This window comes from Balaenoptera borealis, assembly GCF_965194805.1.
Source record: "Balaenoptera borealis genome assembly, chromosome: 15".
Taxonomy (NCBI): domain Eukaryota; kingdom Metazoa; phylum Chordata; class Mammalia; order Artiodactyla; family Balaenopteridae; genus Balaenoptera; species Balaenoptera borealis.
The window spans coordinates 66,124,469-66,141,768 of record NC_138871.1 but is presented as its reverse complement, the minus strand read 5'-3'; the positions used below and the strand labels follow the sequence as shown (position 1 = coordinate 66,141,768).

At 34.8% G+C, this 17,300-nt stretch overlaps 1 protein-coding gene across 1 annotated transcript in view; it reads left to right on the top strand.

Annotated features, from left to right (window-relative positions):
• The first annotated feature begins 431 nt into the window (after positions 1 to 431).
• BIRC6 (baculoviral IAP repeat containing 6) overlaps positions 432 to 17,300 on the top strand; it is a 299,805-nt gene continuing 282,936 nt past the window's right edge. Inside the window, 1 exon segment of the mRNA XM_082356671.1 lies at positions 432 to 2,341. The gene's annotated coding sequence lies outside the window, so the exon portion shown is untranslated.

The window sequence follows — 17,300 nt, the reverse complement described above, 5'->3', positions numbered from 1 at the left end:
TGGGTGTGCTTTTAAAAACCACTTTTGAATGTCTAAACATTTGATTTAAAGTTTCTGTTTATCTTTCTGACCAAAAAAGCAAGAGGTATGATGGGTATGGCATTCATTAAAATTGTCAATATGTAGAAAAACAGTAATATTTATAGCACCAGTAAATATTTTTAAGTGGTACTCCGAAGTCATAAAAGTTGCTGGAAAGAGACCATTAGAGTCTTGTGGTCCTGAACAATGTTATATGAAGTAGAAGAAAATAAAATGCTTCCCAGCTGTGTGTTTTGTTTTTATAACACCTTGTCCTGTATTACTTGATATTTTAACAAGTATCGGGTACTCTTTAACAAGAATACAATAATATTTGCAAAGGGAAGTATTAAGAAATTTTAACTAAAGAAATTTTTTTGGCAAATAATTTCATAGACTGTAGATGTACGTTTAATTAATCTTAGTTTGTACAGTAGATAAAATAATTTATATCGATAAAATAGCAAATGCCTGATAACCATTAGCATATTATCATATTATCCTTTCTGGTCTCAGCTGGAAGAGTTAACTGCTGTCTTCAATATGATAACATGGCCACCTCTTGGTATGTATTCCTTTAGCAACCTGATGTGTCAGGAAATATCCAGCAACTCTGAAGTAAGCCTACAAATTAGCAAAATATCAAGCCCATCTCTCTTCCTTTTCCCCTCTCCCCTCCCCCACCTAAAAAAGAAAAAAAAAAAACTTATTTTAAGCTGCAGGAAAAGTATGGAGCTACCTTTGGGCCAGAATAATGTGGAAAAATTACATAATGCTGATTATTTAAACAAGTTTAGGAAAACAGATTAGAAGCAACAGAAGGATAGAACCTCTAGAACCTAAAATAATATGGAATAGTGAGGAAGGATCTACAGCTACAGAAGCAGCAACTGTAAAATGAACATTTGTCATACTTCAGGAGTTTCTGAGATCATTACTTTGTTACAGTCGATTATTATATTTGATGGTCATAGTGTTGACCCTGAAATCTTCCTCAGAAAGCTTAGGGGTCCATACCAGGCAGTAGAATTTTACTAAGCAATAAGTCAAGGCATTTTAGGACCAACTCCATCAAAAAGATGGTTTAAAAATTTTTTAAGCTATCATTTCTTTAAGATGTGAATAAAAAGTTCACTTATATGAATCACGTTTATTCCTGATGATGTAAGATAAAATGAGATATTTGTGTTCTAAAAAAGTATTTAAAAGTAACAGCATTTAATCTTGGGACCTGTCCAATTTAGGATATATATAAATACAATTTATAATGTTTCAAGCTCAGCCAATGTCTTCATGTGCTAATGAGCAAAGCAGTTAAAACAGATTGTTAGTTTGAAAACATGACTTGTAAATGTGTGCAAGATACAGTACTGCTACAGCTAATAATGGTAAGCTGACTACAATGTCCTCTCCTTGAATTTATATATAATAATATTTTATGTCATATTGATTTTAAATCATGATTTCCAACCTAATTATTAGTTCATTAGTATTTTTAAAACAGAATTACCCAGATAGCCTCTTCTAGGTGTCTGTGTGTGCGTATACATGTTTTAAGTGTTTTCAGTTGTAGTAATCCTGATGAATGTTAATCCTCAAAAAAAAAAAGAAAAGAATTATGAGACATTTACTTCTGTTTTAAATTGATTACAAAATAACTGAAATTTTGAATATAAATCAAAGTCTATATATAATTTTCTTTGTATTAAAATACAGTTTAGGGAGATTTGTAAAGTTTTATGAATCATTACTAAACCTGCTAATTTCTAAGGTCTATAAGACAGTTTTATATATATCTCTTTCCAAAAATTCCCCAAATATTAATATATTAATATTCTAAATTAGTGAAAATTTGCATTGACTTAAAATGTGAGGTAGATATTTTTGTTTAAATATTGTTTAAAATTTAGTTCATTTAAAAAATTCTGATGTAATAAAACATTGAATAAAATAATGCTTCTACAAACAAATAAAAACAATATTTTTCATATTCAACAGAACAGTATTTTAAAATGATTGTTATTTATTTATCTTTTACATTTTCAGCAGTGCATATTTTAGCTAGTGTTAGGCTTCAGGAAATTGTGACACGTTTGTTAAGTTTTGTTAAAATGTCTTACTTCCATACATTTTTTTTTGGTAATTGAACAAATTGGTTTTCTTGTTTTGTTCTTTGCAGCAGAGGAGAACAACACACATCATGGGGAACCATAGGGTGTCTCAGAGTGTTTAAAAGGCCCTATTACAGGATTTAGGCTTGTGTTAATACAATTCATGGCAGTCTGAAATAAGTCTTAATAGAGCCAAAAATCACTCTCAGGTATTCTCTTCTCTGAAATTTTAGTCACATAAACAATATAAGTGTTTTATTATCCTCTTTCATAAAAGGTTTCTTTAACTGAACCCTTGTACCTAGTACTACATTTTGATTTCCTTTTAGAAACTGAATTACAAGTACTCTATTCCTCATTTGTTTAATCTCCTGACAGTACTTTGTGTGTTTGAGAATCTGTCGTCACTTTTCAAATAAATTCCAAAATATGATTTTTGACATTAGTAAAGACTAAACATTCTTATATCTTTGCACTAGATATCATTATATTTTCTGAAGAAAGTCTGCTTGTGAATACATTTTCTTTATAACAAACTTTCTTCCTGTACAGTTTCTTTATAACAATTTTAGACCCTACTGTGTCTTATGGGGTATAGTGGTCTGAAGAGAAATGGTTAAGAGAATATTTATTCCCTGTGCAAAGCATATATTATTGAAGCTTAGGGTTAGGTTGCTCATTTGAAATTCTTTTGATATGCTGAGGTTGCAGTTTGGAGGTTAATTTAAGGAAAGAATATCAGGATGATTAAGATGGCATTAGTAAAATAATTTCCTATTTTACATTTTGTATTAGTAGTAACCCTGGTTTCAACTTTTCTGATTTTCAGCAAGATATCCACAAGTTTTTACTTTGAAGATATTTAATTTGCAATTTACAAGTGCTTGGAAAAAATTCCTGAAACAGCCCTTCTGAACAGTTCAATGATATACTAAAGCTGTCACTGAGATTTAAGTTAGATATTAATATGAAAAAAATTTTAATGAAATATTTTGAATTTACTTGTAATTAGAGTATATGAAGGTTATTAATACCTATGGGGTGGGGAAAGTACGCTTTCCTACCTGTAATAATTTTGTTAAATTAACACTTGGAATATAAGTAAATTAGATTTATCAAGAATAGAAACCTTAGTTTTTCTATAGTAGTTGCCACTGAGCCATTTTTATTAAAAATCAAACAAGCAAAAAAAGCTTACCAAAGTACTTACACAGGATCAAATGAAATTACACAGAATGACTGGTTATGGGAGAAATTTGTCATCTGGTAATAAAGAGAAAAAGCTAGTATAAAAGTAGATTGATGCTATTCACAAATAAGTGCTCACTGATGAAGATAAATGATTGAAATTCTACATTTTTCTTGGTTTTATAGTGATTTTTCTTTTGTGGAATTAATCAGTTGCTATGTAAATATCACTTATATTGTGTGCACCATTTGATAATGAAACAACCCATGTGTTTTGTAATCCTTATGCTGAATTACACTCCATGATAATTTAGTGTCTCCATAGAAAACAGTGAAAATATTCTTGTTGATGATGATGGGCCTAGGCGCTAAGTCCCTCATACTCCTTTGCTAAATGGGACTTAGGAAACTCTTTAGCCTAATACAAATTTATTTTCCAAGGATGGTACTGGTGGTGGCCCCAAGAATGAAACGTTCAGAAGAAACAGCATTCGAGTTGGGTAACTTGAATGTGAAGAGATAGTAGATATTCATCAGCTATTAATTGACCCCTTTCTATGTGCCAGGTGCTACATTAGGTGCAGGAATACAATGATGTGCAACAAAGACCACACATGCACCCTAATGAGCCAGTATTTTTTGAAAGATAGACAATTAGTTTAACAAAGTGTAAAACAATTGCAACAAATGGAGAAAGGCCTGTGGTGGCAAGAGAGTGTGTAACAGAGGAATTAGACAAGAATAGCCTTCCTGAGGCAATGATGCTTAAGCTGAAATCCTTAGGGATAAGTAGAAGTTAACTAAGCAGAGAAGGGAGGGAAGACTGTTACAGACAGAGGTAATAGGTGAGTAGAAGGAAATGAAAACTCGTTTGGCTGAAGTTTAGTCGTTTGTGAAATCGAGCAGGTATATTGGTATCACACCATACCTGACATTCTAAGCCATGTTTTCTTTGTCAGAGCTTTTGATTAGAAATACGGTATCTGAAACATGTGCTTTTAAAACTAAGGCCAAGGTCTACAATTCTACTCTTGATATATCCCCAACAGAAATGCATGTACATATGCCACAAAAGACATGTGCAGAGTAACATGAAAAATTGGACATAGCATATCCATCAACTTAAAATGGTACAATTACATAGTGGAATCTTATGCAATGAAAATGAATAGAGTCATGTGCAAGAAAGTCACCACCAAAAAGTCTTAATGCTTACCCCTAAAGGGGAGGGAGGAGGGTTGTATTTGGAAAGACTCTTGAGGGACTTTAATGGGTGGTTTTTTGTTTTTTAAGAATTTTTTTTTAATTAATTAATTTATTTATTTATTTATGGCTGTGTTGGGTCTTCGTTTCTGTGCGAGGGCTTTCTCTAGTTGCGGCAAGTGGGGGCCACTCTTCATCGTGGTGCGCGGGCCTCTCACTATTGCGGCCTCTCTTGTCGCGGAGCACAGGCTCCAGACGCACAGGCTCAGTAGTTGTGGCTCACGGGCCTAGTTGCTCCGCGGCATGTGGGATCTTCCCAGACCAGGGCTCGAACCCGTGTCCCCTGCATTGGCAGGCAGATTCTCAACCACTGCGCCACCAGGGAAGCCCTAATGGGTGGTTTTTAATGATTTATTAAGCTGCATGTTTCATGTACTTTTCTGTATGTGTGTTACAGTGCGTCCTTACATTGTTATAATTGTTTTAACGTAAATTGCCACTTTGCATTTTACTTTTTCATGTATTATTATGCCATAGCCATCTTCATGTTATACAAACTTCATAACCATTTCTTCAGAGAAATCTTCCCTTAATCTTGTAACTGTCCAACCATGTGCCCCAGTTAATCTCTATTACATCATGGCTTATTTCATTTGTAGTACTACTACTCTTGGTGTCTAGGTGTTGTTTTTGTTTTTTAATTCCTCCACTATAGTGTAAGCTTTCTTGGGGCAGGGACATTTTCTGACACGTTCATCAGTGTATCCTCAGTACTTTTGTTGAATGAATACATGAACCTGGTCATTGAATCCCGAAATCAAATTCGGATCCAGTGAATTTCAAAACCAATAGCTTAATTATAGTCTTTCATAGATTGTTAAAGTTAGGCAAAACTCTAGAGATCACTAATGAGTGTAATCATACGTCATTATACAGATGAGGAAACTAAAGCCTAAGGAAGGCTTGTCTAAAGTAACACTGTTGACCAGCAAAGTTGGAATAAGAGCTTATGTCTTCAAACCTTAAGTCTAGTGCTCTTTCCATTACAACGTGGAACAACAGTGTTGCCAGTTAAGAGAGCAACATAGATAGTTGCCTTCTACTGTAATCCATCATATAGATAATTGAAACACCCTTTCTTTCTCTTTCCTTTTTGATCTTTTCCATTCCACTTTTAAAAATCCACTATTAGCTCTAGGCTTACAAGTGCTACACATTAATATTGAATAATTAAGGTTCAAAGGGCTGTTGTGAGGTTTAAGCGATCTAGTTAATATAAAGCATATAGAATCATCCTAGTATTCAGTAAATAGTAGCTATTAAACTGAAGTCATTTACATCAATGAAACGAGGGTTTCCAGAAACATACTCAATTGTATATAGGAAGTTAGTATGTGATAGAGGTAGCATGCCAAATTGGTATAAAAAGATGGATTATTAAATAAGTGAGATATTGCATCAATAGGAATGTATTTGTTTGCAAGAAACAACCTTATGATCAATGGCTTCAGTAAATAGTTTATTTTTCTCATAAGTAATCCAAGGGTGTATAATACAGAACTAATATGGCAGCTTAATGTCATCAAGGACTCAGGCTCCTTTTATCTTTTCACTCTGCCATTTTTGGTGAGTGGCTTTCATCCTTGTCTCAAGATAGCTGCTTCACCTCTAGGTATTACATCTAGATTCCAAGCAGGAAGAAAGGTGAAGGTCAAATGGAGCATGTCAGTCAAAATTGCCTTTATTTAAAAATCTGTCTGGAAGCCACATTCAGTGACTTCCCCTTATATCTCAGGACAGAGCTGAATCACTTGGCCACCCCTTGCTGCAAGAGAGTCTGGGAAAGTATTTTAAGCTGGGCACAGTTACTGCCCTAAACAAAGTCACATTCTGTTAGTAAGGAAGAATGGATGCCAGGTAGGTAACTAGCAGTGTATAACAAAAACATTATAGGCCACTTAGAAAAATACAAGGCTAGATCTGTACTTCTTATGCCAAAGTAAATTACAGATATATCAAGTATTTTAAAAACAAAGAAAAAAACAGGAATTAGTTTTTCATATACTCTTTGAGAAGGTAAGGCTTTCAAAGCATGACATAAAATACAAAAGCCAAAAAAGAAGAGATTAAGAAACTTGACTACATATCATTTAAAACAATTCTATAGGAAAAAGATAAACTACAAATTGGAGGGAAATATTTGTAAGACATGTAGACAAAAGGCTAATTTCCTTAATATAAAAAGAACATTTACAAATTAGTAATTTTAAATGGGCAAAGGATATACATGGGCAATCGTATAGTATATAATATATAATAGTAGAAGTATAAATTGATAATTTAAAATGGACAAGGAATATAAATGAGCAACTCAAGAGGGGAGAAATGATAAAGACCAACATATGTATGTACAGGTGCACAAATTCATTCATGGTTAAATACAGTTTAGACAACAACAACATTGGCCTCTCAGTTTGCCAAAACTTTAAAAGATTGATAATATCCAGTGTTAATTGGGATTATGAGCAGATCTGATATTTAGCTGATAGACACAAGCATGGCTGTCTCAGTTAAAATACTGAAGTTTGTACCAGTGGTAAATAGTATTACTGTAACTGTCATAGCACTAAAATAAATAGATTGTTTAAATTCTAATATAAGTTCATTAGTTCTTCTGTGACAGCCATTGATAACGGACCTTTTGTTGTAATGACATCTGAGAAACATTTGCAACATCTGTTAGCTTGGCCTGTGTAAATTATGGTAAATAATAGTAAATAATGTCACTGCCTTGTGTATTACCTATGAATCATTCCATGTTCTAACAGTTGCTACTGCTCCTAAATAGTTTAATTTTTTATTTGGTTTTACTGTTTTAGTGCATTGTAATTCTTAGGTGAAAAGTAAATAGTGGTTTAATATTTTAAAATAGAAGAATTTATAACAATAATGAACAGCCCAAAATTATTTGGCACTATCTGCTATCTGTCAGTGTTGAACATATGCATAGCTTTTGACCCAGCAATTTCATATGTTCACCAACGCGTGAATTCACTGTGCAACGGGACTTGCTGCAGTGATGCGAATGCTCTATTCTGTGCTGTCCATACAGTAGCTACTAGCCACGTAACTACTGAGCACTTGAAATGTGGTTAGTGCAACTGAGGAACTGATTTTCAATTTAATTTTATTCAAACTTAAAAGAGCTACATTTGGCTAGTAGCTACCGTATTGGTCAGAGCAGTGAGTGTTCATAGCAGTGCCATTAGTAATATCCAAACCTGGAAACAACCCAAATGGACAAATTATGGTGTAGTCACACAATAGACTACAATAAGATTGAAAGATGTATAACTACGTGTAAGATTACGGATGATCTCAAAAACCTAATGTTGAGCAAAAGAAACCAGACACAAAAAAATACGTACTTTATGATTCTATTTATGTAATGTACAAAAACAGGCTGTTGGTTACTCTTGAGTGGGAAGGAAATAACTGAGAGAAGGTATGGGGATTGGGGCTTCTGGGATGTTGGTATGTTCTATTTGTTTATCTGGGTGCTAATCATATGGGCGTGTTCAGTTTATGAAAATGTATCAAGCTATACAATTGTAACATGTACACCTTTCTGTAAAGGTATTGTGTTTGAGTTAAAAGTCGTAAATTGGAGAGAGAAAAAAACACCCAGGTTGAGTGTTAGCAAAGTGTTGTTAAGCTTCTTAACATTCCTTTTAAATGCTTTAGATATTTATATTCTAAAACGCTGGAAGAACATGATAATGAGCTATAGCTTGGAACATTTCTTAAAACGTCCTGAAATGTCTTTTGATATTCTGTAAGAATTAATATAAAATAAAACAAATGATTTTCATTTCTGAAATGAAAACATGACATTGCAAGTGACATGAATGTTGAATGCAAACACTGTTCAGAATGGTAGTGTTGAAAGTGCTAAACTAATATTTCATCCAAAAAGCCATCATGTTCACTTAAAGCTCATGGTTCAAACAAAGATTTGCAATCATCAGTGAGAAAAGAAAAGGATAATCATAAATCATTTTCAACAATAAAGAATTTGAAATAATGACTTCTAAGAATTTCACCTAAGAGTTTCAACTGATCAAACAAAAAATATTTTTAAATACCATTCAAACTGTTAACACCATCTACTATGTTGTTAATGTTAGGTACAATCAAAGATCTTTAGGCATGTAAAACGTTTAACACAACATTAATACAGACTTATTGCAATTTAGATTTATGGTCTTGTAAAACATATCTGACAAAAACAGGAAAGAAAAACTTCAGTCGTAATTGCACAGCTTCAGTTGTTACACATACAAGTGTCTTAATTTACTTAAAAGGCAAAATATGAACTTAGATGCTGTGGAGCTAAAAGTAACATCTGGGAGAAGATATCAAAATTTATTACAGGCATTCAAGGGAAATGATTCCAATAAAAACTATATAGAAATTTTACTGGGTTTTGAACAGCCAGTACTATGGAATGCTGGGGAAAAATCTGGAAATTTAGCCAAAGTTTTAGAAAGATTTCCAGATGTTTTAACTTGGCCCAAAGACACTAAATTCAGATATCTCCAAATGATGTAATAAAGTTGTAAATAAATGAATCACTTTTAAGTATTTTCCCAGTAAACTATATATTTATTATCATAAATTTGTGATAGCAAATAAAGGTAAAATTTTTCTGAGAAAGTTAAATAATATATGAAGAGCTTAGAATTGTGATAATGATAATTGGAATTATATTTTGGTTTCAGTGGCAGCCTGTAGTGCTAGAACTACAAAAGTAATTTGGAAATCTTATCAAGCCTTGTATATTTTCTTCATTAGAGATTTTGAAATCAGAGCAAACATTTAGAATATGAAAATATTTTTGGAAATTTGTCCTTACTAAAAGTATTTAGTGAAGGTATCAATTCTTTATTTAGGTTTTCCAGAATAGAATGTTTTATTAATTAAGATTTATAAATTAATTTGACAGGAACTAAAAGTGATTGAAACTAAAAACGTGAAAAAGAAGCTATGGAAATACATGTGATACTGTGTGTTAATTATAACTCAGTAAAATTTTTAAAAATAAAATATGGAAATATAATATGCCATTTGAGATAACAAAATATAAGGCCAATTCAAGTGAAACTATTATTATCTAATAAATGGATAACATTTTTATGTATTCCCTTTTGTGGTGGTTAATATTATATGTAAACTTGACTGGGCCACGTGGAGCCCAGATATTAACGTTCTGTGAGAATGTTTTTTGGATGAGATTAATGTTTAAATATAGACAGAGTAAAATAGATTGCCCTCCTAAGGTGGGTGGACCTCAGTCAATTAGTTGAAAGCCTGAATAGGACAAAAAGGCCTACTCTCCTCTCCCTGCCCCCAGTAAGAGAGAATTCCTCCTGGCTGACTGCCTTCCAGCTGGGACATCTGTTTTTTCCTGGCCTCAGACTCACCTCTTTCTGGGTTGAGCCTGCTGGCCTTTGGACTGGAGCCGCACCTTTGACTCTTCTGGGTCTTCAGCTTGCCTGCGTACCCTGCATGTCTTGGGACTTGTCAGCCTTTATAATCTTGTGAGCTACTTCCTTATAATAATCTCTTTGCATCTATATATGTATGTGTCAGAGTTTAGGCCTCACATTTTAAAAGAAACAAAAATATTTGTAGAGGGATTTTATTATTGCTATTGTTAAGTAGAACTTAAAATATAATTTCACCCTTTCTCCGAGGTCACTGAGATGTATTCAGCTTTTTGCTGTTATAGTAAACATCCCTAGACTTACGGGCTTCTTAGGATCATAGATATGCTTTTTAAAGTGTTTGTCTCTGGCAGCTATTGTTTCTTTATGTTCAGACTTCACATTGTATCCTCACATGGCAGACAGGACTAGGAACCTCTCTGGGATCTTTTTTATAAGAGCAAAATATTATACACACACACACACACACACACACACACACACACACACACACACACTTCTTATTGGTTCTGTTTCTCTGGAGAACCCTAATACACTTTCTTTTGTTCCTTATACATACTCTTAAAACATGGACATTCTATATAAGTAACTTTTGTGTAATCTTTTCTAAGTATACTTTAGTGCTCATTGATTTTCAGAAACCTATATAAGATAAAATAGAGTTATACTTACGTTTTTACAGCATAGGGAATGCAAGGTTTTCTGTAGGTGAGTTGGCATACATGTAAACAGCTTGACATAGAATATGGTTATCTGAAAGCTCAATTTCACTCACTTCTGAGTACTTTTGGCTGTTCCTCAAATCTGGCTGTGGCCTAACTGGCATCCAGTGGGATTTTTCTCCCTCCGGTGGTCCGACCATTTAAGTCTGTCAGTGCAGTCCGCTGTGGGGTTTATTTTCTTGGAAGCTGCGTCACACTGATAACCCAGCTTATAGGTTCAGCTAATGCTTCTGTTATACACTTATTTGGGAACCTAAGTTTCCTTGTTTTACCTTTGGTCTGGCCCATTGGTTTGGAGGTTATTTTTTTCCCTTGAGAAGATGGGAAAAAGAGACTCCTAGCTCTGTTTGCTCCCAATTATCTGCTCACAATGTACTCTTTTCTTTGGATTTGGACCTATTCCTAATAGTCTCTAGCCTTTGCTTATTCTGCTTTCTGACATTAATGTGTAATCATTCAGGTACAAGAAACATCACATTTCTCTGTTTTTCTAAAGTAAATTAAATCTAACCTGAGCTTCCTCAGGGCTGGCTAAAGAACTTCCAATATGGGTGGGAAATGGGATTTCCTAACCCCTTCATTGGCTCCTAAAAGAACCCTTGGCCTTACCTGATGCCAAGGATGGGGTGTGGTTCATTGTTTACATTGCATTGCTCTTTCTAGAGAATGCTGTTGCTGGGGATGGCACTCCTCTATCTAGTAGACCGTTGCTCTTTGAGGATCACCAGGATGCCCTCACTGCCATCTCCCCACTGACCAGGCTGGCACAGCACAGAGACTTCTGCTTTGCTCTCAAGGCCCCTGCAGTTATACCAGCCTTGACCACCCTGGACATGGCCACATAAGAGAGACTTGTCTAAACATCTTAAGAAGATCCCGCAAACCCAATCACCTTCCCAGTCCCCAGGACCCCTCCTTTTTCTCTGATCAGACTACTTTTTCCATCCCAGTACCAGTATCTCCCACATCCCTATTCCATTCTCAGCACCAGATTAATTCCTTTCCAACAAAGGCCTAGAAGAAATTATTTTCCCTGAGCCACTGAAATACGAAGGAGCCACAACAGACCCTCCCCTCTTCCTACACACACACACCAATGGAGAAGAGCCCAAATTCTAGAACATAAAGGCTTGATTGGAAAAGGGGTAATACCTCTCTATCATGATGAGGAACTATGTTCGTATCATGATGAGCCTACAGTCAGGAAAATAAGACCAAGGTGATTTATCTTTTAAATATACTATGAAACATTTCAGACTCATAAAAAGTATGCACATTAATGTAACCAGCACCTGTGTTAAAAAAAATAAAGAGCTTAAGAAATAAAGCATTACTAATAGTTTGTACTCCATAATCACTTTTTCCTTACTTTGCATCTCCCCAACCCCAACAAAAATGCCAACTCCTAAATTTGGTGATTTTCGTTTCCATGCATTTTATTATAATTTACATTTGTGTGTGTGTGCACGCTCATGCATGCACACATGTGTGTCCTTAAGCAATATATATAGGATTTCTTTAAAAATTTTATGTCAGTGGAATCTTTATGTATTCTTTTGCATTCTGCTTCATCTGTGGGGATACAGATAGCTGTAAATTTATTCATTTCCACCGCTGTAGAGAATTTACTTGACTGAATATACCACATGTTATTTACCCACTCTCCAGTGGATGGGGGATTTAGGTTGTTGCCAGATATTTGGTATTACATACAAGGTAGCTATGAACATTCTTTCTCTTAGTGCCTTGTGCACACAAGTAACATTTCTCTAAAGGAAATTTTACCTAGGAGCAGAATTAGGAGGTCCTAGGGCATGTGCATCTTCTACCTCAATATAAACTTCCAAACTGCTCTCCTAAGTGGATACAGCAACATATTCTTTTACCAGAACTTCCCTTTTGCTTCACATCTTGCCCAGTGTTTAACATTCTCAGAATTCTTAACTTGCCAATCTAATTGTACCCCATTATGGTTTTCATCACTGATTACCAATGAAGTGGAGCATCTTTTCATACATTTGTTGGCTCTTCAACTTTCCTTTTCTGTAAAGGACTCTTGTGTATGTTAATACCCTATGTCATCATCATCATTAGTAGTAGTAGTAGTAGTATTTTACAATATTGGGTTGTCTTTCTTGTATTGATTTGTAGGAGTTCTTTACTCAAGAAACTAATTCCTTGTCATTCATTTGCATTTGCAAATATAGTGTTCCAATCTGCAGCTTGTTTTTTCACTTTGTTTATGGAAGTTTTGGATGTACAGAATTTTTAAACTTTAACATAATCAAATGTCATTTTCTTGCATGTATGCTTTAATTTTGTTTAAAAAACAACAACAAACAACTCTTTTCTATCCTACAGTCATAAGGATATTCTCCCTATCCTCAGCATTCCCTTGTTTAAAATTTTTGTTTTTCATATTTAGGACTTTAATCTTCCTGTTAATTATTTTTATTTATGGTGTGAAATAGGAATGGGTTGTATTATTGTTTATGTTATTTTTGTTTATGGTGTGAAATAGGAACGGATTGTATTATTTTCCATATAGATAATCAATTGTCCAAGCAACAGTTAGTAAATAATTCAACATATCCCACTAATCTGCAGTGTATCAAGTTTCCACGTATGTATAAGTCTATACAGAGATAATTTGTGGTGTGGCTACCCTACCACACTATCCTTAGAGTTCTTATGTTTTTTATTCATCCGTGATCTTTTGGGTTTGTCTGAGTTCATCTGAGAGCTCCATTCATGGCACTTTGGTTGCTTTAAACACCCTCCTTCTTACTCAGTGGAATCACTGGTGCTTATATTGTTAGAATATCATTTAGCTTCCCTATCCCTTTGTATTTCCTTCAAGAATCACTGGCCTTGGTGTCACATGATGAATTTTTTAAATTTTCATGATATCACTCACAAAATTAGACATAAGGTATATGTCTAATTTATATTCAACCTTCTTCTTTTTGCTCTTACAAAATCTTCCAGGGATAAATTCACACTGGTGTCATGGCAAAGTCTACCCTCCTGGTCAGAATTAAATTTGTCTTACAAGTCATTGTTAAAATTTTTGCTTCCTTCAGAGCAACAGAGTCATGAGCTAGGCAAGAACTCTCTGGATAGGTATTAAAAACTTTCCAATATCCCACCATGAGGTATTTCTTGATTACTTTTAAAGTAATAAATATCCTTTGACCTTATCAAAAAATCCACAATCCTATTCATCCTCCACTTAAAAAAACACACTAAATTTCTTGCTTTGCCTGAGTACTTTGAAGTGTGAATAAGCAGCAGGAAATGGAGCCTCAGCTTAGCCTGAGGTGAAGTCTGATCACATACCCTGGATAGATGGGCAGGCTCACCAGAAGCCTGTTTCCACCACAGCCTGAAAATCCTCAGAGGGTTAGACTCAGCCTTAAGAAAGAGAGAACCAGGCATAGCAAGTTTGGTGCAGTTGCAAACCTTTAGTTTTCTGAGTGAAGAAGGAATTGTGTGTCGTCTCGCTTGGATTTGATTCCCAGGTAGCAGTACATTCCCTACCTCTTCCCCAAGTAGAAAACGGGATATGACATTAAAGTCAAAGAACTCAATAAAAAATTTTAGATCATATTGGATAAACTTCCTTCTCAACCCTGGAAATAATTTTATCTTTAAATAGTCACGCTAAGGACAGGAATAAAGACGTAGACATAGATGATGGACTTGAGGACATGGGGAAGGGGAAGGGTAAGCTGGGATGAAGTGAGAGAGTGGCATGGACATATATACACTACCAAATGTAAAATAGCTAGCTAGTGGGAAGCAGCCGCATAGCACAGGGAGATCAGCTCAGTGCTTTGTGACCACCTAGAGGGGTGGGATAGGGAGGGTGGGAGGGAGATGCAAGAGGGAGGAGATATGGGGATATATGTATATGTATAGCTGATTCACTTTGTTATAAAGCTGATTCACTTTGTTATAAAGCAGAAACTAACACACCATTGTAAAGCAATTATATTCCAATAAAGTTGTTAAAAAAAAAAAAAAGTCATGCTAAGAGGGTAAGCCTGCAGCCAGACTGCCCAGGTTCCGATCTCAGGCTTATCATTTGACTGGGAGACCTTTAGCAAGTTATTTAACGTCTTCTGTGCCTCAGTTTCTTCAATTGTAAGATGAAAATAATAGTAAAAGTGGTAGATATTTCATAGGATAGTAATGATGAGTAAATGTTAATACAGAAATACCTTGGAGATATGCGGGTTCGGTTCCAGACCACCACAATAAAGGAAGTATTGCAATAACGAGAGTCACGCTAGTTTTTTGGTTTTCCAGTGCATGTAAAAGTTATGTTTACACTATACTGTAGTGTATTAAGTGTGCAATAGCATTATGTCTAAAAAACAATATACATAGTTTATTGCTGGGACTTCCCTGGCGGTCCAGTGGTTAAGACTCCATGCTTCCACTGCAGCGGGCATGGGTTCAATCCCTGGTCGGGGATCCCGCATGCCACACAACACGGCCAAACAAAAAAAAAATTTATTGCTAAAAAATGCTAACCATCATTTGAGTCTTCAGCGAATCGTAGTCTTTTTGCAATAGTAACATCAAAGATCACCATAACAAATATAATAATAATGAAAAAGTTTGAAATATTGCAAGAATTACCAAAATGTGACACAGAGACATGAACAGATGCTGTTGGAAAAATGCTGCGGTGATAGACTTGCTTGATGCAGGGTTGCCACAGACTTTGAATTTGTAAAAAATGCAGTATCTGTGAAGCGCAGTAAGATGAGGTATTCCTTTATATGTATATGTATGCATGTATGTATATACACACAAATATGTAGGTATAAATGCCTATAAATACATCTATTTCCCATTTGTCTGTTCATTGAGCCTAGTAGCAGCAAGCACACAGCATCCAGATGCTGGCTTTGAAATCCCATTCTCCATTAAAAAGAACCAAGACTCCTTGAAGAAACGCTTGATTCCAGGACTGGGACAGAGAAAATACAAGATGAACCTGGAACATCTTTTTGAGCTATGTCAATTACAGAAGCCTGTTCGAAGGAGCTCTATTGAGCAAATCTGTAACAATTTGAACATCAAGATAAAAAATGAAAGCAAAGGAATATAACCTATTGAGTAAAGAGCAGGACCACAATGATGGAACTAGACAGACAGACAGGTAGATACATAGGTAGACAGATAGGGAAAAAAAGTTCATTTTTAAAGTAAAAAGGAAAGCCATGTAGAAGAAATGAAAAATTAGAAATCATTATTTGGCAACCATAATAGTAAAATTACGGGTGCTAAAACTAGTGGGTGAAAGTTTGAGGATAACAGAATATTTACATAGTCTTAAAGTATCTCTCTACAAGATACCTATTAACTACAAAGGGTAAACTAATAATTTGACGGAGAAACCTGGCTGATAACACCTTAACCAATGTCAAAGACAGTATCACTAATATTTGGAAAAACCAATATCATATGTCTTTTGAAGCACTGAAAAGAACTCACCATCACTTCTGTGGTGTGCCTGCCACATGGCATAGCCTGAATCTAATCATGAACTATCACACAAATCCAAACTGAGGAACAGTCTACAACATGAGTGGCCTGTACTCGTCAAAAATGTCAATGTCATTTACTGCAAAGAAAGACTGAGAAACTGTGCCAGACTAAAGGATGATAAAGAGCCATGACAATTGAATGCGCAAATTCATCTTGGATTTTTCTCTGATTTAAAGGACATTTTTAGGACAAATGGTGAAATCTGAATGTAGATTAGATGATAGTATCATAATTATGTCAATTTCTTTGATTTTAGGAAAAACACTACACAGAGGTATTTAGAGGTAAAAATGGCATAATGTAACTTACTTAAATGGTTCAGAAAAAAGTTACATACTATAGACACACACACGGGGCGGCGGGGGGAGGGAGAAGCAAATGTAGTAAAGGGCTAACAACTGGTGAATCTGAGTGAAATATGTTCAGGAGCTCTTTGTACTGTTCTTGTAATTTTTCTGTCTGAAATTAAGTCAAAATAAAACATTTTATTTTGATAGATATGTTTATTGCCTTGATTGTGCTGATGGTTTCACAGTTGTATGCATATGTGCAAACTTATCAAATTGTATACTTTAAATATGTGCAGTTTTTTGTATATCAGTTATACCTCAATAAAGTGGAAAACAATTTAAATGTGAAGGAGCTTAGAATGAGGCCTGGCAAATAAGGAATGTACATGTGTTTGCTGTTACTGTAAGGATAGATTAGAAGCTTAGGTTACATGAAGATATAAGAAGGTAAGGGTAAAGAACATGAAGGTAGGTGACATTTTCCTAAATTAAGAAGTCCCAGGAATCTCAGGACTTGTGATGGTTTACTTTAGTGTCTAATGTAGCCTGGACTTTTTTTTCTCACTTGGAAAGAATCTAAAAGCATATGATCTTAAAGTGGAAAGTGAAAAATAGCTTTTTATTTGAAAAGAATGGAAAGATTTTGTAGGCAGATCATAAGCATGCCATCTGGTTAACTCAAGAGAAATCCTAAAA